General features: G+C 36.1%; 2 long non-coding RNA genes across 2 annotated transcripts; both read right to left on the bottom strand.

Moving 5' to 3' along the window:
• Window positions 1–10,010: 10,010 nt before the first annotated feature.
• LOC138105677 (uncharacterized) lies at window positions 10,011–11,177 on the bottom strand. The gene is made up of 3 exons (XR_011148609.1): window positions 11,073–11,177; window positions 10,273–10,330; window positions 10,011–10,096 (listed from the first exon to the last, which is right to left on the bottom strand). It is a non-coding gene; the product is annotated as an uncharacterized lncRNA (long non-coding RNA).
• A 5,159-nt stretch (window positions 11,178–16,336) lies between these two features.
• LOC138105678 (uncharacterized) lies at window positions 16,337–24,372 on the bottom strand. Its single transcript, XR_011148610.1, has 2 exons — window positions 24,310–24,372; window positions 16,337–16,393 (listed from the first exon to the last, which is right to left on the bottom strand). It is a non-coding gene; the product is annotated as an uncharacterized lncRNA (long non-coding RNA).
• Between the last annotated feature and the right edge of the window lie 1,076 nt (window positions 24,373–25,448).

The following is a 25,448-nucleotide window of genomic DNA, read 5'->3' as shown; positions in this document are numbered from 1 at the left end:
GTTGAAAGAGGTTTTCTGGACTTGTATACATTGAGGGGTGCCTTCAGGTGGCCACGGATGAAATGATAAAGAGATTATCACTCTCAAATGGACAGAGGCTACTGTGCCCATAAGAGAGGTAAAAATGGAAAACATAACCACTTCTTAAGCCACTCCAAGTTATAGGGGTGCATATCAGCTTTAACTGCAGGGAACAAAGGTGGTAACCTGTGCTAATAGAGCAGGGAAGAGCAGGTCTGTTAAATTTACTGGACATGGATTGTACAGTTATCTGGACTCACTCTAAGGGCCAAGATGAGCTTATGCTTATATTGCTCATGTCACTCAGCAGTTTGGGGGATTGGCACTATATTCAACTATTTCTGCTTCATATAAAAGTGACCAGGGTACAAATTTGGATGCAAAGTTTGTAATCATTGAGGGAAAGGATTCAATGCCTAAATAATTCTTGCAAAACTTCAAATATTGTTGCCTAGATGTGCTAACTGTTGGTCAAAGTGGGAACCACTACAATATTTCACTTATTGGGTATATATATATGAGTAGGTACTGCTTAAAATAAATTGTGTTTTGAAGAAGTACACGTTCAACCTAAAATAGTACCTATCACTTTCTTATATCCCAGTAAGTATTTAGAAACTGAGATTTATTGACTCACTATCATTACTATGACAGCACCTCACATACCATTCTCCAAAGCATTTATTAGTGCATTTGACATCTGAACAGCATACTTTTGAACATTCATTTTCCTAATGACTATGTAAAAGTGACCTATGCACTAGAAAGGATTCCTTCTTATTCTTTATCTATTTCTAGGCACCAATATTCCCCTTTAATGAGAATAATACTTTAGGTTTGGGGTTTTTTCACAACTGATTTTTACTAAGGTGGCAGTAGTATCAAGATAAATAACAGCAACAGTATAATGATGTGGTGATGCAAATAGATGAAAACAAATCACAATTAGAAAATGAATAAAATTCTGGTCTACAAAGTGTTCATTTACTCTGTAGTTTCCTATGTGTCTTCCCATGCATGGGTAAAAATTAGTGAAGTCCTCTTTTGTTCATAAATAAACCCAGGAAAACATGTTTTTTTCATTCTACCTGCTAAGATGCCTCAGGGTTTTGCATTAGAAATTTGCATTTGACCCATCAAAGGGGCAAAGCTCTACTGTATATAGACTGTACACAAAAATACATTTTGTCCTCTATTCTCTTCACTTTTCTTCTTTTTTTATATTATTTATAATATTATTTTTTATTTCTATATTTATATAAGGGAACAAAGGTTAGATAAGCATTTGATAAACAGTGCAAAATTTATGCACAGGAAAGCATATCTACAATGTTGTCAACTAAAGTGGCCACAGCTGTATTTCTATGACACAAAGTGCCACAACTCTAAAAAAAATGCAGTTAATATTGTGAATGACATTTGATTTACTTTTTTTGCTACACTGTCATCTAGCTCTACCGTTTGAAAATGGTACAGTGATGCTTTCACTTTCTGTCAGTTCTCAGATAGTGAAATCAAGATAATCTGTATGGATAAGGCTTTTCTTGTAAATGAAGGGAAATCTGGCTCCATTCTCTTCCAGCTGCAACCTTTCTCTTTCTTTGTTTCTTAAAAACCTAAGTGTCTTTCTACATCCTTTTCATGGTCTCATTTGAATCTTTGATCACAATATCAGAAGGATACTGAACACCATCTCTGATAACTGTACCAGTGTAGTAGGACTTTCAGACTGCCTAATTTTGACTCTTCTCAAGGGCCTAATGCCCAGGTGTCCTGACTAGAGGGCAGTGAGGGCTAAGCAGTGCATACAGGGAGCACAGAGGGCATTCTGCAGTTAGTGCTGACCTACTGAATGGGCTGGCAGAGTACGAGCAGGGATGCTCCCAGGCTGTTGACTTTGAAAAAAGGGCCAACAGGGACAGCAGTTGACTGCGAAAGGACCTCATTTCAATTCTTGCATCAGGCCCCAGAACTAGCGTGCTGCTACTTTGTTGCCACTTTAAATAAGTTTGAGAGATTTTATTTTTTATAAAGGCAAATGTTTCTTAACTTAAAATAATTATTTTTCTAAAAATAAGATCAGCAAAACCAAGGGAAAATAAGAAAAATTAGCCAAAACAGGCTAAAGTTCTCCATGTCTGTGCTTAGCTAAGATTGTGTGATAGCAGGATTTGGGAGAGAGTTTTAAATTATGTTAATAAATATGCTTTGAATATATATAAAGTTTTTGGAGCAGCTTTCTAAATTAAATCAAAGGATGTCTTTCCATTGACTCTTTTTGGTTTTTGATCAGGCTGTAAAAACTTGTCACTCCATTTTCAATTAAACAGTCTGAACTCTCTGACTCAGCAGTAGCAGGGAAAGATGAGTAGAAAAACTGCTGAAAAAAAATGATCATTTTAAATCATGCAGCCAGACTCTGAAAAAAAATCTATTAAATTTTAAACTGCAAATCTATCTATATACCCTTGGTTAGTGTGAGATATCTACCAGCACAAAACAGTACTCTGGAAAAACTTAGATTCACTGTCATTTATTTGGAGATTACAGTTGGATTGCTTGGGGATCTTCAGAAGATTAAGCAACACAGAAAAAGTAAATGTATAAAATTAGCACATTCTGAAAATTCCCACATTTGGGGTTCTAAAATGCACGGACAACCTCATAGAACACAAAAGCCAACATTTGCATTCAGCTTCTTATGTAAGAAGCAAGACAAAGAGTGACCAAAGCATTGTAGAAGAAGAAAACATTTTTGATTTTATGCTAACAAATAGCAAAATGGATTTGAGAAAAGACTCAGTATCACTTCTATTGTTTTAAATAAAATTAATTAAGATATGGATGGCTTTATCATATAAGACAGTTATTTGCCAGGGGTTTTGCAGCATATAATACTTCTAAAGGGGATTTTCATAGTCAGCTGCAATGTGGGGTAACTGAGGAAAGTAAATGAACATCTTTTATGGAGTTTCAGAAGGCATATCTGATAAAAATAACCCTATCATACATTCAGAAGATCTCTGATATATAATTTTACTGTTGTGGTACAATCTCTATTTTAATTGTCTGACTTACCTGAGACATTAATGCAAACAATGGAAATTACCCTCAAATTACTTCTGAAAGATTGTATCATAACTTAAACATTGTCATAAAGTTAATTAAGCTGTAACTAGGAGGGACCTTCTAAAATGTCAACAGAGGCTTTGAAACATCCTCTTTTCCTCTTTCAGTGGCAGTTGAAAAAAATTGTTAGAGATGAAGAAATTTGCAATCATCAAGGCACAGACCAGAAATTTCATAGCCAGGGATCCCTCAGGGAGACCACTCTGCAAAAGGCCCCCTGTCTTGCTGAGGCACCCTTGAATAGGAGATAAGAACTCCACAGGAGGCTCATTCAGCTCTTCCTAAAATTGAAGAAGGAGACTGGCCCCAAAAACCAGGGAAAGTAAGAGTCTCTCAAATACTGAGATGTTCTTTTGCCTCTTTGAAGAGGGTCCTTACCATATTCACAACTTGTATTAACTGGTTTCCAAACATCTTCTTAACACTTCAAAAAACACTAGTGTTGCCTCCTCCATTTCTGAATTTGTAAATTTTTTTTTATATTAGGTATAAGAAGTCATACACAGTTGCATCACTTACAATAATTGCCAATTAATAAATTGGAAAAATACTTTTTTCATATGTGCATGAATGTAAAAATCATGTTTTCCATATACATCCAAGCATGTAACAATGTAATTATGAAAGTATTTAAAAATATAAAGTCTGTTCTTCAACAATAATAAGTTTTCAACATAAATTGTACATAACTCCATGTCTGGTGGGCAGCCATAGAGATTTCATGATTTAATGCCTACTACTAGAGGAATATATCTGGGAAATTGTATTCCTTATACTTCACTTTTGTCTTACTAAAATTTGCCTTCAGCTTTGATCTGTGATGTGTGTGTGCGTTTGCATACAGCTTGTATGCCAGCTGTGCACCAGGAATAAATTACACAATTCTGTTCTATACCTAGCCATAACCTGTGTGCAATATTCAAAGGTTACTGCTCAAATTTTAAGTGGCCATTTTATTCCCATTTTGCCAGGCATGATGGGGAGGGGCTTTTCACAACTCACCAGATGTTTGAAATACTCTTTTTGTCTCTTGGTGTGCTATTGCATCGACATTCTGCAGTGGACTCACATGAATTCCAAGCTCCATTACCGAGTTCTACAAGAATAAGTAATGTGACTTTCTAGATAATTTTCACATCATGTATGAGGCAAGGGAATATGGTATTCTCTCAGCAATGAGATCTCTTCAGGGGTGTTGCCTTGGGAGAGAATGTGGCAGTAGTTTCCCAGAGGAATCTGATGGAAACTGCTTCATTATTCTGGCCTAATTTATGAAAATACTTTGAGAGGAAATCAGATTTTAAATGATAAAATTGCTAATGTATTGCACATAATAGGCAAATTTCCCCTGTGACTCAGCTCTATGGAAGGGGATGACTGGAATAGACTCTTTGCTGCTGTAAGCACATTCCAAACTCCTTGTGGCACAGTGAGGGAGGGTGCAGGTATTCTGACCTAAGGGGATGCACTGATGCAGAGAACATGCACTAGATGCCAATAGAGATGTATTAGCTGTATTAGTCTGAGTCCTGAAGGCAAGATATCCATGTTCATAGGTTCTGTGTTTCAGAGTCCTACCTCTGAGCAGAATCTACCAGCTTTCTTAATGGCACAATGAGAACTTATTTTGTTTGCTTACAGTTTCAAAGATGATTTCTTCACTCTGTGATATGGACATAATTTTAGGTGCAGAAAAAACACTGGCAGATAGGGTAAAGTACAGCTTCCCCATAGCTTCCCTACTTTTCCTTCCTTTCTTTAAATAAAGCTTCAGATCAATTCTAAAATACAGAAGCATTTAAAAGGACATGTAAATTTATGTCACTGCATAAATATTAAATTTAATAATAAATGTACTACTGGTATTATTTATTTATATTTAAAATTTGCTATATTCAGGGCAATAAATACTTTGACATTGCATATGTGTAAAATAACCTAGCATGCCTTTTTCACCCTAACTTATTTTGTGTAAAACACCATCAGGAACAATCACAACGATAGCCGAATATATCCTGAGGGGTTGCTGAGCACTAGCAGATGCTCACCTGTTACTTACTGACTGATGGAAGTTGAAATTATGGGAACTTTGCCATCCATCACGCAGGTGCTGAGAGACTAAGGTGATAAGTTCAAAGAGCTGATGGTTAATAATTAAATATAATAAGCATCTGCTATTGTTACTACCCAGAGGCTGAAATGTGCTGTCTAGACACAGAGTAGGGTTATGGACAGCATAACTCTGCACTGCCTCTTGGAAGTATAATTCATACAGGTCAGTATCAAGAATTGCTACTGACCTGTATGAAACTAGAGTTTTCCCAAGGATTCCTCTGCAACGATATTTAAACTCTTCAGCCCAAATTCTGATCTCCTAACTCATTCTGATTAGTACCAATATAATGTCAGTATAATTCCTGTTGGAGCAAAGGGATAATGGGATGGGCTGTGCAGTGATGACCCTCGGTTCCATGCCTGTACCTGGACTGGAACTCACCTCTCCTACCTCTAAAATTTGCCAAGCTGGACATGACGTTTAAGCCAGCTGTTCAGGCTGCCTCTATAATCAATCATAGTCAATTCAGAAAGAATTTCTTCTCTGAAAGGATTGTCAAGCATTGGAATGGACTGCCCAGGAAAGTGGTGGAGCCACTATCCTTCAAAGTGTTCAAGAAACAACTGGATGTGGCACTTAGTGCTATGGTTTAGTTGACGATAGTGGTGGTTCAAAGGCTGGACTCAGTGGTCTTTTCCAGCCTTAATGATTCCATGATTCAATAGAAAGAGACAGACATCTTCACAGGGAACTGAATCTGTCCCAAGATAATTTCTCTGAACTGTCCTTTGAAGAAACTGTCTCTCTTTCCTCACCAACTGCGGAAATTAACTTTTAGATTTTTACATTAATGAAACCCAATCTAATACATAGGCCAAATTAATAAAATTGTTAAGTCCATACCTACTGACAATGCCATATTTTTCTGAGTGGAGACCTTAAGGGTCATTGTTTTGTTTTGTTTGAAAAACAATGAACAGCTGAAAGGCTCCAAATTAAATGTTTCAAGGTTATTGCACAAGCGGAATAGATTTCTTGGTGACCCTGATGATGCAACTCTAGACATGCCTAGTAGGACTTTACTTCCATTTTCATTACTTATGAGGTAGGTGATTTGTTCTTTTTTTTCTTTTTTTTTCTTTCTTTTTTTTTTTTTTTTTATCACAGATATCTCATTGATTGAGGAGCCTAAATAGAAATACATGCTAAATTGAACAATTATTCAATTCACACTATTGACCTGATGATTCTTCAGGTCATTTCAGTTAGCCAGTGTTTTTAGAATTATTTGTGCTTAAAAACATGTGATTACAATACATGGAAGAAGCAGAGGCAATGCAAAACGCTAATGACTTTTATCAACTCATGCAAACTGACTTAATATAATTTACCTGTGGGTGTAGTGAAAAAAAGCCCAAAAGCTAGATTTCTACCATCAAAAAAAGCTAGCATTAATTCTAGAAGATTTTTTCAGGTGTGTAGAATTACTTAGGCAAATATGTCTAAATCTGTATTGTTTTAATAGACATATACAGAATTCAACATCTTTTCACTGGTATAGCTGATTTTTTTTAATTGATTAATTACCTGTTATTCCTGTTTTATGGGAGAGAGGGACCAAACCCAGTTAGGCTCAAGAGAAGTATTTCTCAAAATACTTCATTACTTTGCTAAGCTCTGACATATGGCTTTCTATGAAAGACAGCCTAACCTAGCGTGGCAGAGAGGGACAGAAAATCAGTTTGGTTGTACCATGTGGGCATTTCCAGAATAATACTTTCTGAGCTACAAAGTGGTTTTTGCAGACACAAAAAACATACTGTGATTAATGTTGTACAAACTCATGTATTTAAATATGACTCAGTGTCATTGGAGTTAGATCATGCCATAGGAGTGCCAACATGTTTCCATATTTTGAATTCATAGTCACTGGATAAAAGACCAGTTCCTGGGAATAGGTCACAGATCTCGAACTCTTCCTTTTCCCTTACCCATCATCCTAGACTAATATTTGTGTTTGCTTGCCTCGTCTCTATCTGACTTTTTATAACTAACTGTTGCTTCCGTGGCTGTTCAACTTGAAGGTGTAAGAAAATTTTGTGACTCCTTCTCCATCTGCTACCCTTTGATCTTCTGCCTCCTCAAGAATCTGACATTCCTCTGAGGAGGGGCTGTCCCTAAGACCATAATCATGGCAGTAGACACAAACCCTGGGCTGTCAAGCAAAAACGTTGCTGCCTCTCTGATGTCAATGGAGTGAGTTAGGAGATGGGTACCTAATCCTCCAGCAGGGTATTAATGAAAATGTGGAGTGCCTAAGTTTAGGCACGTGGAGAGCTTGATAATTAACTAAGGAATTTAGAGTCTAGCTTGGGGGTTTAGGTTAATTTAGCTTTAGGTACGTTTGGCCAAGTGTGCTGAATGAGCAATTTTGGCTGCCATGTTAAAAGTTTGCATCTATGACTCACCAAGCTCCAAGGCTAGTGTAAAACAGCTATTGCCACGTTCTCCGACGCTTACAAAGAAGTGTTTTGCTTTTGAAAACAGTTTTCTATTTCTGGCTTCTACCAACTTAAAAAACTGACATCTGGAATTTAAAAATTTTGCAGGTCAGAAATCTAAAACATAACTTGTTCCTGGTCACTATTGGCCAGTTTTGATATATTATTTGAATTAGTGAAGAAGAAGGTACCATGACCATGTTACCTCTAACTTTGCAAAACTTAAAATACTTGAATGGAGGGAACAAACATAGAGCTGCTGAGATAGTGACTGTAATGGCAGGAACTCCACTGCCAGATTATGTATGGGCCTTCATGTCTTGCTGATAGACAAAGACTTGATCTTTGGTTAAACTCATAAGGATTTTCCAGTTTAAAAACTGCACGTGTCTACTTCATGGGAGCCTTTCTCGATGAAGAACAAAAAAAGAAATTAAAAAATGTAACTTTGCCCAAATTGTATTTGAATATAGTGTCATGTGACAGAAAAGGAAGATGAACCATAGTGCTGATGCTTTTGCATCTGAAATGAATTAGTACATTCAATTCACACACCCATGGAAGCTGGGAAAATGAATAGGGAATGTGGGCCAGACTACACACTTCAAAATCCCTTGCTGAGCTCTGTGGAAGGTACAGTGAATAACACGAGTTTGTGAAGTTCAGTGATACAGTGCACGTGGGGTAAATATGCCTTTGTTCTGCAGCAAATATTCATCTGGTGCTTGCTACTGTAGCTACTACAGGAGCATTGGTAGAGTGGAGAGCACATCACCAATTCCAAAATCAATTACTTTCTTGTCAAGCTGTAATGGTTGTAGTCTGACAGAGCAACATGGATAAAGTAATGCCCATGCCTCAAAAATCAAGGACCTTCTAAAAAAAACTCTTAGGATGCTTGGCAGGTCACTTGGATCTGAATTTCAGATTAAAAGCAAATTTGGATATTGTGTTAGAAGTTTGAAGGGCGAGTTAGCCCTTGGAGCAGGCTTTCTTTTGCAGTTACTATGGATAAAATTGAGTGTCCTAGTTCAGGGCCTGTATTAGTTCTCTAAAAATCTGAAGTCTGAATTGCTCAGCCAGGCTACAATTTAAATATTATATAAGTAAGGACTAGACCTCAAAGCCTCTAAACTATGAATGATGATACATTTAATTTCTTTGTGCTTTATCATATCAGAGCATCTATGAAATTTGCTATAGTCTGATAAAACTGAGAATACAACTAGGAACTATTTATACTAAAAACTATTAGTTCTGTAGTTACAATACCGGAAAAGACAAAGACTTTAACTACTTTAGCTATTCTATTTGTTACAGAGTTTTCATTTCTTCTGTATCAAAAGGTGCAGTGGGAGAACTTCAAGGAATTCTTAGGAATTCTCGCATGGCTGTGGTCAGGTTCTACATTGTTTTTGAATTTTTAACTCTTCTTTTTGTCAAAACGATGTTGGATTGTCACCCCAGTTATTAACAAACTTTGTGCATGATGACATATTTTCTTCTTTTATATTTCTCTCAATTATTCATATGCAGCCAGTACTTGCTTATATTTCTTTTTGTTTTGCTGTCCATTATATCTTGCTAGGTAGCCAATTCTGTAATAGTGCATTGCTCAGGGTTAATTAGATATTGATCTCTAGTGTTATCAAGTTCTTTAAGACATTTGTCATGATCTGAATTTATTTTTGAGCCACCTATTTGTCTGAGTAAGTATTCTAAAGGACTGGTGATTGCTTTGATTAATATAGTATAGTCAAGAATTTCTAATTTCTACCTTTTTGTTCTAAACTAGTTACTAATCAGCAACCTCTGCAATTCAAGACCCCTGTTTTAATTTCATTTGGACAAACACCAGCACTATATTTGAAACAGATAAAAATATCATAAAGTTTGAGAATACAGAGATATGACTTACAAGATCATAAATGAAACGGGTTAATCTTCTCAAAATGTTCCTCCAAGAAAGCAGCAGATAAGTACCTTCAATCTAGTTTTTATCCTCAGCTTCTATTAAAAAGTTCAGTATGGTCAACAGTCGGTTATGGTGAAACAAGTCAATGCCAGATATATTTTGAGATGCACAAAGAGCTCAGTGAGGGACTTATGTTCATATAACCACACAGGGTTAAATAATTCTTCTTCAGAGGAAAGCAGAGTTAAAAATATTCCTAAAGGTCACATGCCATCTCTTCAGACCATTTAAGGCTTCTGAAATGCCACTCTGAAGTAAAATAACCTCTCCAGTAGAGTCATTCTGCTAGAGAGCCAGCTAAAATCAGTACCAAGATAAATGGGAGTGCAGAAAATTGATTTTACACTCGTACTGTAAGTGTGGTCAAATGTTGTAGGCCAGTACCTCAAACACAATTCTGAAGTACTGCTGTGCCTTAAAAATAATAACACAGAAGATAAAGTTAAATAAATGTTAATATACCCTCTTTTTTTTTTTTTGCTAGCCTTATATTAAAATGTTCACTTTGAAGTTTTATTTGCTATGTGACATAAGCTTAATTTTCTTTGTACTTGCTTCTCTCTGTTGATAATCCTTATAAAGAAACTGACCTTTTTCCTTCATCAATCACTTCTTCTCATTCAAGTCTCTCTTATTGCAAGCCAGCTCCTGCAGTTTGAGGTAAATAAATGCATATTTGCCTTCACACAAGACTGAAAAAACCTTAAAAGGAGGTTTAAATGAAGCAAGGTTTTATGATATTTCACTAATTATTTTTCAACATGATTGTTTTACCATTGAAAGACTGTTGAGATTAAATAAAGGCTATATAATATATAACAGATAGAATGCGATTGTACCAGATCTGTTAGCAGTTCTGTTTGAGCTTCTGGCTCCTAGCCTGCTTTTTGTCTCCTCTCTAATTTCAATTTTAGATGCTTCTGATTTGAGAAATCTCATGTCTTTTTTGGTTCCTTGCCTTAGCTCTTACTAGTAAAACTACAGTATTATCCAACTGGGACCAGTCATATCTTTTCAGGTGTTTCAGACTTCCTCATGGTTGAATAACAGCAAGAAAAATTAATGCAATATTCTATTACTTTCTCCTCCCTGCAGTGTTAAAGTCTCCAGGGTATGTAGGCAGCAGGGTGATGACATTTTTGAGAAGCCCTGGTGCATTCCTGACAGCTTAAAAAGAAATCACTGGGCCTTCTTTTCATACATAGAAATGAAGAGGACCCATAACAACCCTAGCACTATTCAACATACATCTTAGTATGTAGTGTTAGTGACAGTAGTCAAATAAGTCCTTTTAACAAACCAAAATCATAAGTAAAAACAAATAAAATAAATAATAAAGATCTACTCAGGCTAAACTGATAATCAGGACTGTCTGTATGACATCTCTTACTCAACTCGATTCTTGGTGCATATCTTCTTCCAATGATAAGCAGGAGGTCAAAAGAGAATGTGGTATTTCTTGTCTTCTAGTTCTCTGGCAATGTTGAGAATCTTGTTTTGGTCTTTTGTTCTTGAGTATAAAAGGAAAATTATTAAAGTTTTCCATAATGAGCAAAACATACTTTCTCTGTTCCAAGTCTATTATTAATGTTATTTTGTTTCCCCAAACCATTATTTTTGTCATTTTGTAAACATTAGTTTTGTACTTTTTGTACTTGTTATTACTTATTGTACTCGCTAAATTAATAGATCTCTATTATAAAAGCGAAAAAATGATTTTATGTAAAAAACATTTAAATTTTTTACTTCACATGAGAGTACATTTAGGTACAGCTTCAAAATCATAAAAGCAATCACAATTCCAAAAAAGATAGTTGTCACCCAAAGAGAATTAATGAGAATTAAGGTCCTTTCCAAAACTGGTTCAGCAAGTATCATATATGTTCATATTCAGTGAAAAGTGATTTCATGCACTACCATGAACAGGTTTACTCAGTAGTTCACACCAGCCAAACCCAAAATGTTACTAAAAAGTGAGGATATTTGCTTCTTTCTCTTTTATCTGCCTAGCCCACAGTGTTTTGAGTTGAAGGCATCATCCCTAGGCTCTGGTAGCTGTAAATGAGTCCAGAAAATCCAGAAATATCTGTGCTCTTTTACCTTATTTGTAATAGTGCTGTTTTAATCAACTCTGGATAAAAGCCTTTAAAAAAACCCCAAATAGAACTACAGAGCTACAGTCAAAACAGCTGTTCCACCCCAGTCCAGCCACAGATATTATTACTGACTACTTTTAAGAAGCATTAAATCAATACAAATATCAATGTTTTACTTTCACAGTGGAACTAGTTCATGTGAAAATCTGGAAGAAGGGATTATTAGAAAACTTAGGGATACTGAATTAAATAATCTTATTTTAGCTCATTTGCCTACTGCCATCTTCCCTTCTGAATTTTCAGCATTCCTCAGCTTGTTATCATTCCTGAAGAAAGTTTACAGCTTCCTCCTTTTATATCCAAAATGCATAGGCCTTTCAGTACCAGAAGAGAAATAGTAACGATAGTTGAGATGTTATTGTGCTAAAGCTGCTCTTCATATCCTATTCCCAGACAGTATTTCCCCCAGTCCCACAAAAAAAAACCAACCAAAAAACAACAACAAAAACAAACAAACAAACAAACAAAAAAAAACCCCAAAAAAACAAAAAAAAAATCAAAAAAAAAACCCCAAACCAACCAACTGACCAAAAAAACCCAACAAAAACCAAAACAAATGAAAAAACTCAACCAACCAACTCGCACACTTTTCTAGTTTCTTGATAAACATCCTGCAGGTTTATTGACCTAAAATTATAATGGGATAAAATCCTGCTGAATCCTGAGTCCTGCTGAAGTTTGCAGGTTCTGTTTTACTTAGGCCTACTTGAAATCCCAGTTGGAAGTCAAGGATTACATTGAGTCTGGTTTCATTCTGCACAATTTGTTCACTTTTAGTCTTAGGGGAGATTCCCTGACTCAGCATTTATAATCACGGAATGTCTTTAGTGATAATTGCTATTTTTAGTTTACTGATGACAGGATACCTTAATACAAATAATTAGCTTTAGAAACACAGTTAAAATTAATTAACATGTGCATTGCCCTTAAGGTACAATATTCTCGTGCTCTGTCTTGCTTATTTTGTTCCAATTTTAGTTTCGTACAAGAATTCCTGACAAATTAAAACTGTTTAGATGAAGTTCATGTATCACTGATAAATGTGGAAGCTAATCAGAAGTCTTACTGGTTGGTGTCTACTGACACCTCAGTTGTTAAACTCAAATTAGAGGGCATTCCAACGGAACAATAAATGGCCACTTTATGTCTCTTTTAAAGTCTGCTTCACCCACATTGTTTCATTTATCACTAATGGCTCTGCACTTTTATTTATAGTAATATTACACTGATGTCACATCACAGTCGAGGCTGTTTCTCTCTGAAAACACCCAAAATAAAAGCCTTGAAAAGTGCATGCTGGACTGTGCAATTACTGTATTGCAACATCAGCCTAAAAAAAAAAAACAAACCATGAAATAATGACTTGTTAATTCAGGTCTAGAGCACATTAAAAGGAAAATCTCTGAGAAAAGAGATAATCTTTTAACATCCAGCTGAGAAAAAGAATAGCTATAAAAAGTGGCACCAGTTCAGCAATTTATTTATTCATAGATGCTAACCAAATAAGCTAGAACTGTCACAGCAGGCTTTTCTTGTACATTTACCATACCCTTCTTTATAAGATAAATATAAATCAGAATCATATTAGATTGCTTGTAGAATAAGAAAGGTAACAGCAATGAGACTACACCCAGTTCCTGGTGTTGATTCTAAGAGACCTTATTTTAGCATTGTAGCCAAATGTCCCACATAATTAATTTAGAAATAAGTTCATACAAAAAACATAGAGAAAAGAGCTGCAGCCTTTGAGAAAGTTCAAATGAAACTATTGATCTAAGATAAATTACATTCTATAGCACAGTGTCCAGTGCAAGACTGATCCAGTACAGACAACATTCCTTTTTTTCATGTTTTTTTTTTGTTTTTTTTTTTTTGTAGTGAATAACGGAACTCAATCTCTGCTTCTGTTTCAAAATCATGTGAACATAAAGATACAGCTTTTGATCAGTTGAAAGTTATTATTGAGATAGAAATGTCTTCTTGTTGCTGGGATTTTTTTGGTTTTTGTTTTCAAATAGACAAACACAGATTTTAAATACGCTTTGTCAGGCTTAAATCTGTGAAATTTCGCAGCCTGCTATTTCTTTAACATATCCTCAACTCTATGGAAAAGATTCCCTGGTTATTTTGATATATGCCAAACTATGATAAGGATTTTTGAAAAAGGGTGAAGGGAAAGTAATCTCTGCTTCTGGGAAAGCCCATTCTTTTAACTGAAGGTTGACACAACCTGCATCTAATGATAACTTTTATCTCTGACTCATGGAGATACTTCCTAAGAGCTATTTTTTTCTGAGGTATATTAGATTACAGCAAGTGGCATTTAATTCTCATTCAAGGCATAATAAACACCCATAGATTCCTTGTAAAACAGAATTTGTGCCATTTGCTGCAAATTTACTACTACAACTGCTAAGACATGATATGTCCAAGGTCTGTGAATATGGGATAGTGTGCTGGTTTTTTTCTTTTTTTTTCTCTCTGCAATGAATCAGTCAGCATCAGCAACTGGCACAATGAAAGAATATTTAAAATGCATACATCAGCATGCTCTGATCTTTGCTGTTGTGAGATAAAGTATAGGCACGTACTTGGGCTTTTTCTATTACAAACATTTACATTGGTACCTACAAAGCATGACTGTCAATCTATTTTAAATATTCTGCTTGCAAATAAGCAGAGCACAATCTCGCTGTGAAACCCAAAACTGTGTGAGAATGCATGCAAAGTAGCACACAAATTCACATCAGAACTGTGAAATGGTGTTTTCAGTTGTATTTCCCAAGACACCTTTTCTGTTCCTGGACAAATGAAAGTGTTACAATTTTGAATGCATTTGCTTTTTTTGCTCATGTTGAAGCCCTAGAAGTGTACACAGAGCTTTCTGAAAGACTGGAAGATGTGGCTCTTCACTACAAAGAAACTGCAAGAAATAAATAATTGTTTCTTGAACTGAGGACAGCTATAGGGAAAAATAGTAAGACGTAAGTACTTCCCATGACCTAATTTCAGTACAGGCTATATATTAGATCAATTTTATCTCCATATGTTCTCAGAATATTTTTCTCGTTTACACATAGATTACTTTAATTTTCTTTATCTACTGCTTAAAGAAGGTTCACCTACAAATCCTTTAGAATTCAACAGCTTAACCTCCTATGTAAAGAGAGGTGCTTATGTCATTCTAAACTGATAAGAGACACATACTTCTCTTACTTCGGTTCTTCTATTTTAATAGTCAAAGGTAAATTAGAACTGGCAAGTAACAGATTCAAGGAATCAGTGTTCAAAAGCTCTTGTAATCCAATGGTAAACTGAGATCACTGCAAAGAATTCTAGAATGCCTTAATCAGATATCTGAGACTGCATTACATCACAGTTTATTACTAATATATTTGCAAACATTAGTTTGAATAGTTTATGAATTATTTAGCATTTTTATTCAGAAACTCCTTAACACTGAAAGGCTTTCCCTTTATAAAGAAGCATTTGTTTCATGAGATCATCTTCATTAACCAACTATATAGCAAACATTTCAGGAAGTAGAAGACAATACCAAAGAAAGCACATATATAGAGAGAAGTATAAGCCTTTTAAAAGGAAAAATAGTAAATTGATGCATAATCTTAAGTAATGAGATTTTTCTATAAACACTCATTATAGATTTAGTATCTTTTTGACACATCTTTATTCTTAGAAATGCAACCTTCTGAATCTGAAAATCTGAAAACATTATCCAAAATCTGCATATTTTTACTCAAAACATCTGATTTTTGCATATATTCAAAATCAGATTGCATATTTTTTCCTTCAGTCATCTTTTCCATTCTGTCCTATACAGTCAGGATGATTAAAAGAGGATGAGTGTAATTTTGTTCACAAATCAGAACTGTGAAAATTAATTACTGAATGGGGAAATATTGCTGGGTTAGTGCTCTGAGGATACCAGTGATGCATTTTCCTGGTCTTAAAATCAAGAGTCATACATGGTTAGAAGGGGAAAAGGGATTTTACCTCTGTATTTATTTTAAGGATCCTTAGGTGCACACGTCCAGGTCATATGCATCGAGATGCACCCTGCCGAATATCCCCCAAAAGATCAGGTATAACATTATAGGTTTTACTAATTAGCATATCTATCAAAGATTCCCCAATGAGAGGCTCAAGTGAGCCCCCCTCCCCAAGGAGCCTTCCCCTGGATGATTCTATCTTAGTTTACAGAATGTGTTCTGGAGAAGACCTTGGGGTCTGGGGCACACTGATCTCTAGCTACGGAGCTTCTAAAATGTTTAGTCTCTTATCTTAACAAACAAGTCCAAGAATGTAGGGAAAAAGCACTAGGAATACAGAAGTTGTAAAAAAGGTATAACAGGGGTATAAAAGAAAAGGCAAAATTCTTAATGGCATCACTAGGAGTTGCTCACTGTTGGCAGGCATAACAATTGAAGATAATTTTAGGGATGAATTATATAGAGCTGCAACATAAGAAAGTACACACCAGTTCAGATCCAGGATCTGTCCAGTTCAGCATCCCAGTGGTAGTCTTAAGTAGAACCTGGGGAGAAATAAGAAGAGATCAAACATACATGACAGCTTCTCTCTGACACACAGGATTTCCTGAGTCTAGAGATTAGAGTGTTTAGTAATTTTTAAAAAACCTGTCTTCCAAATACTGCTTTAGTTTTCCTCTTGAACCATAGTACCACTTGACTCTCTGTTTCATCACTGGCTAAGTTAACTCTATGACGTCATGAAGAGTCCTACTCTACTTCTTTGCATGTAAGAAAATAATTCGGTTTGACAATATTTATTGCCCTCTGAACATTTCCTAGCATTAGAAATTGAATACCTGTTGGTAGAATTAAAAAAAAAAAAATAGCATAGTTGAAGTTAAAACTGTGGCGTAGCGTGTTAAGGGTGGCTAGAAGCCATTACACGTGCAGTGCACCAGGAGAAAGATCAAACAAAATGTGGGCCTGCTCCTGAATGGTTTTGGTGGTGTAGTGCCAAAGAGAAGTCCATCTACTGCCTTCTTGGTCTTTACTGACAAGGTTTCCTTTCAGGAAAGGAAGTCTCTGCAGAGTTTGAGGAAAACGTACTACTTGCAGTGGTGAGGAAGGTGTCAGGGATTACAGCTGCATGTATACGAGTCCCTGGGATCAAACCACATGTACTGGAGTGGGCTGGTAGAGCTGGCTGATGTCACTGTGAGGCTCCTCTTATAACACTGAAGTGTCATGAACATTCAGAGGGTGCCCAAATAATTGGAAAAGCAAGTTTCATATCATCCTTCAGGGACGGCAAAGAGGAAGACAGAGGGGACACACAGCTGGTCAGCCAAAACCTAGTACTGTAGAAAGTCACTGAATCATACAGCCTGACAGATGTGAGGCTGCAGCAGTTCTGTCACTAGTAGCTCTACATTCAGCTAGTAGCAAAGCTACTTTTGCATCCTCCAAAAGCGTGTACATACCCACATCTAACACATGCACACAGAAGCCATGGAGCATAACACAGCCTGAACATTACTCTCACCAGCAAACACATAAATGCACACAGCACTCACACAAACATGAACACCATGGAAGGCCTGATCCCTGTACTCCACTCTTATGGATTAGCACTGAAGTGATTAGCAAAATATATAGACTGCTGCTATGTATTACTTCAGTAGATGCTCTTGAAGACTTCAGGTATACTGATTCCTGTGTCTCCTGGTCTTCTCTGGGACCTATGAGACCCTGGAGATTGCAGTCCCACTCTAATTGCTGTTAGTCAGACATCAGATTGTTTCACACAAACTTACACAGTTTAGATCACTCCAACTAATCTGAGATACCCACTGGATAAATGGGTAACTCCTAGATGCTGGTACTTGGATCTACAATCTGCTGAGCTTTGTATTTCCACTTCAGTTGCTTGTTGTCAGGCCAATTATTTTTTTTTTCCCATTCAGCTAGAAATTTGCTATCATTCACATTTACTCACTTGGAATACAGAGGACAATCAGAGGAAATAGTTAGAAATATGATTTAATGGGAATATGATAAATGCATGGTTTAGACAGAAAACCATACTGACAGGCAGCCTGTTCATCCTTGACTGGCCCCTTTATCACCCTTTTTTCCCCTGCTTGTTCCTTCTCAGTCCTCTTGATCCCTCCCTTACCCACCTTTGGGAAACTTCACAGGAGGAGACTTCCACATCACTACAATCTCCTTAAAATATGCCAGAATCAGCTTTACACGATCTGAAAAGACCCTTCTCCCTGCATGTCATAGAAAATCCTAGACCCATTTAAACAATTACAAAAACAACCTGATGAGGTTTTTTTACATAGTATGCTCTAATGCTGTGGGTTATGGGTCCCTAGAAGTTTCCTGTGTTATTTAACTCAAAAACCAGTGATCAGTGATTCAAAGTCTGACTGACAGCTGTTTATGAGGGTTCCTCAAAGGTTGGTACCAGGTCACTAATATCTAACACATTCAGTACTGATGTGGATCATGGGAGGGAATTCAGCATGTCCACAGACATACCACACTGAGGGGAGCCATTGATTGTCTGGAAGGAAGGGCTGTCAGATGGCCCTTGACAAGATAGAGGAATAGGCTGGCAGGAACCATACAAGGTTCAGCAAAGACAAATACCACAGGGCCCAGTGCCTGGGAAAAAATAAATCCCTTACAGTAACACATGTTTATTACATGTACTTCCGCCCTCTTTTCTGCTGCTTTAGGACATCCTGTTGTCTTTGGAACAGCTCATGCCATACTCTATTGGCATCTGCTACACACAAGCATGACAGCTGGGAACTCAGCAGAGAAAAGGGTAGCAAAACCTGGTGACAGGAAGGACAAAGTCTGTCAGTGAACCTGGCCCTTCCTTTCCTCTGAAGGACTAAATATTTTTTTATTAGAGAAATATGGATCAGTTTTCAAAAAATGACACCACTTATCTTCTTAGTAGGGATGCTATTTTTCAATGAGAGATGTATTAGGTTTCTTGTGTCCTTGTTCATTTTGTGAAGGAAAAGGTTTCTCAAACCATAAACTATCCTCCTGGAAGGAAATATAGAGCTGTGCTATAGCATGGATGATTGAATGAGTTAATGTGATGTTCTGTGCTTTAAAGATGCTCACAAAAGGAGATCTGATAGAGAAATCTATGTTTTATTCTGATTTTTAATTTATTGATATTAGAGCTCAGCTTGAGCATTTGATTTGATAAATTTGTCTTAACAAAAGATAAATTGCAAATAGATTTCTTATAGTCAAAATAGAATTTGTGGTCAAGAACAAACCCCATGTAGATCTTGATGAAAACAGCCAGTAAGACAATGCATGTATAAGATACAGATCTGGGCTTCTGCTTGGGTTGCTGTTAGTCACTGCACTAAGCCGTGGGAAGGTTTCTAAGCTAAATCTATGCTCTGTCTGCTTTAGTTTGGCAACTTCAATTTTTGCCATGACATCTTTTGTACAGTATAATGCTGAGGCTTAGAATAGGCCTCCTTTAGCTTCACTTGCGGTTAAGTTTCTTCTTTTTAGGAGTAAAAAGAAATATTAAACTTTTGAAGGCAAGGAAATACAAGAAGCAGTTGAGACTAAGTTATGACTATAAAATGAAACAAAATAGAATCTAGTACAAGCTGAGACAATTGTTTACAAAAACATATTGTTCTAATAATCCCCACAAAAATAAAAAAAAAACCCTAAACCACAACTGCTTGGCTGTTTGAAAAATTTAGTATGGTTTCCCAATATTTTGTTCTAGTTGTACATCAGTGTTATGTCTATCCCCACCTGTGTCACATCAATTCAGTGATGATGTACTTGTGCAACACAGGTTAATTTGGAGTGATTTGGTGTATTATCTCAACTACCACTGAGGGAAGGAGTATTATGTTCTACTGCAGAGAGGCAGAATGTTTGACAAGATTGTCAGCATTTTCTATTAGAAATGTCATGTTGATATAGTGCAGAGAAGAGCATTTCTTAGCAAGGTACTTGCAATTTGAAGTCCCATTAAAAAGGAATAACTTGGTTTGCAAAGGTTAGTAAGGAGGAGGAGTTGTGAAAAAATGTTATGAGTTTTCCCTTAAAAATTAGAAAATATACATTCCTTTCTGTTCAAAAGTGTGGAAAAGTTTTGTAAAATATTATAGGGCACATGAAAGTATTATTCATAGCTTACCCAGACTGTGCATGAGAATGGATGGAGGCACAGGAAAGTTGGAGAGGAAAAGAAGATAACAAATTTCTAGGGTCATGAAGTCTAGTATCAGCACAACTGCGTTCCCCTTGGGTGTGAATATTGTTAAATGAACAACTGGAAAACAGTATACTTAGTCCTGCTCACACTGATCAGTAGGCCTGAGTCAACATGGAAAATTGAACTTGGTGCAACTTAGTATAGTGGAGTCTTCCAAAATAATACCATAGAATTAGGGTAAACACTTGGCTTGCTTCTCTCTAGTGTGCAATTATATAACCAAATAGCCACAATAAAGCCATTTATTTTAAGTCCTTAATGTTAGTTATAATTCAGAAAGTGATACAGGCAAACATATCCTTAGCAACAACTCTAGGGATGAGGAAAAATTGGTAACTCAGTAGATCTGGTCTTTAACTAAATGTCTGAGAAAGCTGTATGGTAACCCATGGGATTATTTAAAAGAGTCTGTTTAAGAAAAAAACTGATTAGCTAAAGTATGCCTTTTACTAGTTTAGTGTGTATTTCAGCCTTAATTGTATTATGACAGAGCTGTGAAACTACACTGAATTTGGGCTAGCTGCTGTTATATAGCATGGAGTAAAGATAATGGATGTCATAAGGAAACCTTTGTGTAGGAACCCAGAGTGCAGAGAATATTTCTCTGCCTGTTTTGAAGGATTTTAACCCCCTGAACAACACTGGTTTTGACCTCTGTCCTTGGAAAAAACTGCATACTCTTAGAGAAGAACTAGAAACTACACTGGTGTAAATTAGGTGATAGACTACTATGTAAGATTGTCACAGGGTGAAAAATTTAGAGGTTTTGGGTTTGTTAATGTAGTAAATAGATAAAAGAAAAAACATCAAAATGGAGGATTGTTGTTGTTTTCCAAACCTTTGTCTTCTTCTACTATTCCATATTCTGCAGTAAAAGTAGTTTGGGATGATTGGACAAAGAATTCCACAGTTCCTGGCTGTGTTACAAAATAATTGGTAGAAAAGTAAATATAATGTACGTTTTTAGTAACCATTGGTTAATTTACCTTTAAAGAGGCCATGTAATCTTGATAATTCGGCTTTCTCCTCTATTCTCTGCTTTGTACTATGTCTGGGTCATGCTAGTGACTCTGTTTCTCTGATAAGACTTAATAAACAACTATCTAGAAGCAGCAAAGGCTGAGAGTCCCGTTTGTCTCTCGAACTACTGGCAAGGACTTTAAAAGATCTCTCCCATCAGGAGAGGCATAATTACGGCATGATCAGTGTCACCTTTGAGGAATGGAGTTCTGAGTGACAGATACCCCACAAAGCTAACTCTCATGGGATATTGACTAACCTATCCTGTTCATATTGTATCATTTAATTCTTTAGATATTTCTGACACAAATATTCTATAAAGCTTCCTTGACAATAAGTTGTTAATTAAAAGTCTGGTGATGATTTTACTTGAGAATTATAGGCTGATTTTCAGCTTCTACAGACAGACATAGCTTCACTGAAACCAGTTGATGATTTTTCCCTACAGGTCTATAGTAGATCCACAATAACAGAATCATATAATGGCCTGGATTGGAAGAGACCTTAAAGACCATTTTGTTCCAAGCCCACTGCCATGGACAGGGGCACCTTTCACTAGACCAGGAGGCTCAGAGCACTATCCAACCTGGCCTTGAATACTTCCACAGATGGGGCATTCATAGTTTCTCTGCACAACCTGTTCCAGTGCCTCATACCCCCAGAGTAAAGAATTTTTTCCTAATATTTAATCTAAACCTACTCTCTTTCAGTTTGAAGCCATCCCCTCTTGTCCTGTCAATACATGTTCTTGTAAATGGTCTCTGTCCATCTTTCTTGGAGGCTCCCTTCAGGTACTGGAAGGTAATAGTAGGAAAGTGATCAGAAGATCAGCTTAATTGATTTTAGTGGGAACACTTGACACATTTTAGCAATATGTGGTTTTAATAAATAAGATTTGAATGCATAAAGGGGCTTAGGTGTCATACTACTAATATTGTAGCACTTTTTAAACATCACTACAAAGTGCTTAGAGTAGCACTCTAAAATACAAGAGAAGCATTAGTACCACAACCTGCTGATTAAGATGCTTTCCAACAGAAAGGTCTGAAGACGTCTGTGACATAAACAAATTCACCACCAAATAATCACAAAACCAAGAAGATGCAGCAACTTCAGACCTACCAAACTGGCAAAAAGCATACAAATATTAAGCAAGGATGAACTGAAGTAAATAGTATAAAGAGAAAATGATCAGCAATTGATTTGCTTCTTTTACGCAACAAGGCAAAAAAAACCCCCAAACTGACCATGCTTTTTCTTTAAAGAAGGCAATTGAAATGAGAGAGACTGGATACAGAGGAATGCTGCAGTTTCCTAAGGTCAACAGTATTAAAAAACCTGCCTAGAACTGAATCTTCATAAAAGGAAGAAAACCCTTTTTATGGTAGACCTTCAGTATCATAAACTTCCTAAGGAGACTATTAGCAGTGAGTAAAGATTCGACAAATGGACAAAAAAGTAATAATCATCAAGAAAATTGCATCTTGAAGGTCAAAATTTTTCCAAGTGACAAAAGTGAGAGTTCAGCATCGCAAGAAAGAGTAAAGAAATATTAAAAGATGTTGTTGCAGTCATATAAATAAAATTAGTCCAAAGAAAGACAGCAATGCTATAATAATGAGGCTATTGAGGTAAAAGGGAATTCAAGTGTGGTTCTCAACTATGTATATATTTGTCTCAATATTGGTAAAAAAACAATACTGATCAAAACAATATCTTTTAATAGCAAAAGAGAATGACTGCATGGAAATTACTCCATTCAAAATAATTTAAAAAAATTCAAACTGTTTATCATTCTAGTTATGATAAATAAGCCAAATCGCTACTGTACATATTTTAAACAATTAGGAGAGTAATTTATGTGTCTATTAGGAAAGAAATATAAAAAAGTGAAGTTGCATTATGAGTGAAATAGTGAAACAGTGAATACAGTATTTATTCTAAAAAAGAGATTGAAACAATATGGAAATGAAAGATTCTTTATTTTTTTCTCAAATAATAATTTTTTGGTATAATTTTTTGTTAAAGGGGGAAATGAAAACTGGAATAAAATGCGATGTTGTTTACACACAGTTCATAGATTAAACTAAATAGATCTAATTTGTCATAGAGCTGATTTCTAAGTAAATGAAACTAGCCAATCACTTTTTTTTCACTTCAGTAAATATAAATGCATTTATAATGTATCTCATACAAAAACTGAAGTACACTAATCAAATTTGATTTAAGCAAGACAACAGAAGGAATTGCCTAAAGTCAGGGAATTTTCCTCTGAAAACATGAGGTAGCAAACCTTGATTGGTAATTAGGCACAGGGTGTCAGAGTTGGCAGTACACAAACACTGTGAAAAAGGCAGATGCAATACTGCAAAATTATTAGGTGTGATGCTCCTACTAGAGAGGAAAAGCAGTATTTCTAACATACTGAGAAAGTGAAAAATTCATGTTCATATTAAGCAATAATTCAAACTGGAGCAGGTTTACAAAATGACTGAGATGTCAGACAGAATATATATATTTATATATATATAAAATTTCATATATATGCGTTATTTATATATATACACACCCAAAGAAAGGAGGAAAGGTCAGCTTATTTAACTGAGCAAACTAAGAGTGGAGGGAAAATACCTCCTTTAAGTTAATGCATCAAGGCAGTATGAGGCAAGCAAAAAATTATTCAAACTAAAGTATAATGTTGCTATGGGAATAAATAATTTTAATTAGTCTAAAATATATTTAGGATGCCTATTAGAAAAAAAACCAAAACTGTACAAATTACTGATGAAGTTGTAACAACTTGGAATATTTAAACATAAGGGAGTTACTGAGGTTCCTGTAACCTCAGTTCATTTATGGATTCACACACGGGAGAAATACCAACCAGAGGTCAACATTACATAAATGTTTACTGGCAAAATATAGAAAATCACGGAACTTTGGAAAAGGATATTAATACAACAATCAACTCAACATAAAACACTTATCCGTAGCAATAACTTAGTCCATTTCACTTAACGACTTTAAACCTGTTCGATTTTACATTACCCAAAAAGTTCAATGAAATGAGAATTAGAAGGAGAAGAGAGTCAGAAGGACAGAAAAAATACAGAAAAACATACGGCCACCAGCTCCCGGGTGGATTCCAAAAGGAGGAAGAACCAGACACATACTCACCTTGGTCAGCCTTTTAAACTCCCGGATCTCCATGGCCTTTCACCAGGTGGGACTTCCAGTCACTCGGCCACTCAGGAGCTGGGTTAGGCAAGACTGGGGCAGCCCCCCGTGTGCCAATGATTGACAGACACAGTGGGGTTGGGATGCTCCAGCTCTGGGCTGGGGGTGGGCATTTCACTGCCTCACCTGGGCAAGGCCTGACAGGCCCCTCCCACCACACACCCCCAAATGTCTCAAGACATCTGTCTTTTCCAGTCTCTGACAGAAGCGGAAGAAGGAAACCCGTGATTTCAAGAAGAAAGTAGATACAGTTTTATAAGATTAAACCATGTGTTTGATACAACTTTTTGACAATGCCAAAGGTTTCCTAAAGTCCCAGATTACTGAAGCAAAACTCCTAAACCCACGACAGAAACAAATGCTTGCATTGTTATGGAATAGCTATGGTCATAAAACAGAAGCACATGATGGTGATACCAGATACCCTATTACAATGTTATTGATAAACCCCTTAAAGTCTTTTAGGATATGTTTATACTGCTTTGAAGTCCTGAACTTTTCTCAAATGGCATCTCTAGGCATATATGGGGTGTGTAAAAGGAGTTGTGTTTACTCAAAGCAGTTCTTCATGAGGTAATAAATGAAGTTGACAACACCTTTTTCTGTTTCTTGTTTCTTCTTGTGGCATATATGCAGAGTGCCTTCATAAGAGAGGAAATATTGCTCATTAAAACCATAAGCAGAAAATAATCTCAAATTTCTGTTGTGTGGAAGAGAGGAGACTCATTTGATGGGTTTTCTTAATTTTAAAATAACATTTGACTCTTCTTAGTACTTTTAGCCAACAGAGGAGTATGGGGTAACTGCATTAGATAGTCTCTCTTCTCAAGATATCTCATCATTATTGTTTCAATATGGACTACAATTAGGTGGCACCAAATCAACAAGCATCTTGATTATCTTTACCCAGACTAACATTGAATTACATATTTCAACTGAATCTTATCTTGATTTGATTCACAAATGCTTCCTTCTGTCAAATCACAGAAACACTGGAGTGACCTTTCACTGTTAGTCTCTATGGATTTTTCTCTAGCACATGAGTCAGTAACCTTCCATATTTTGAGAAAAATAAGGTG

Source organism: Aphelocoma coerulescens, chromosome 2 (genome assembly GCF_041296385.1).
Source record: "Aphelocoma coerulescens isolate FSJ_1873_10779 chromosome 2, UR_Acoe_1.0, whole genome shotgun sequence".
Lineage (NCBI taxonomy): Eukaryota > Metazoa > Chordata > Aves > Passeriformes > Corvidae > Aphelocoma > Aphelocoma coerulescens.
This window is presented reverse-complemented; position numbering and strand designations above follow the sequence as displayed.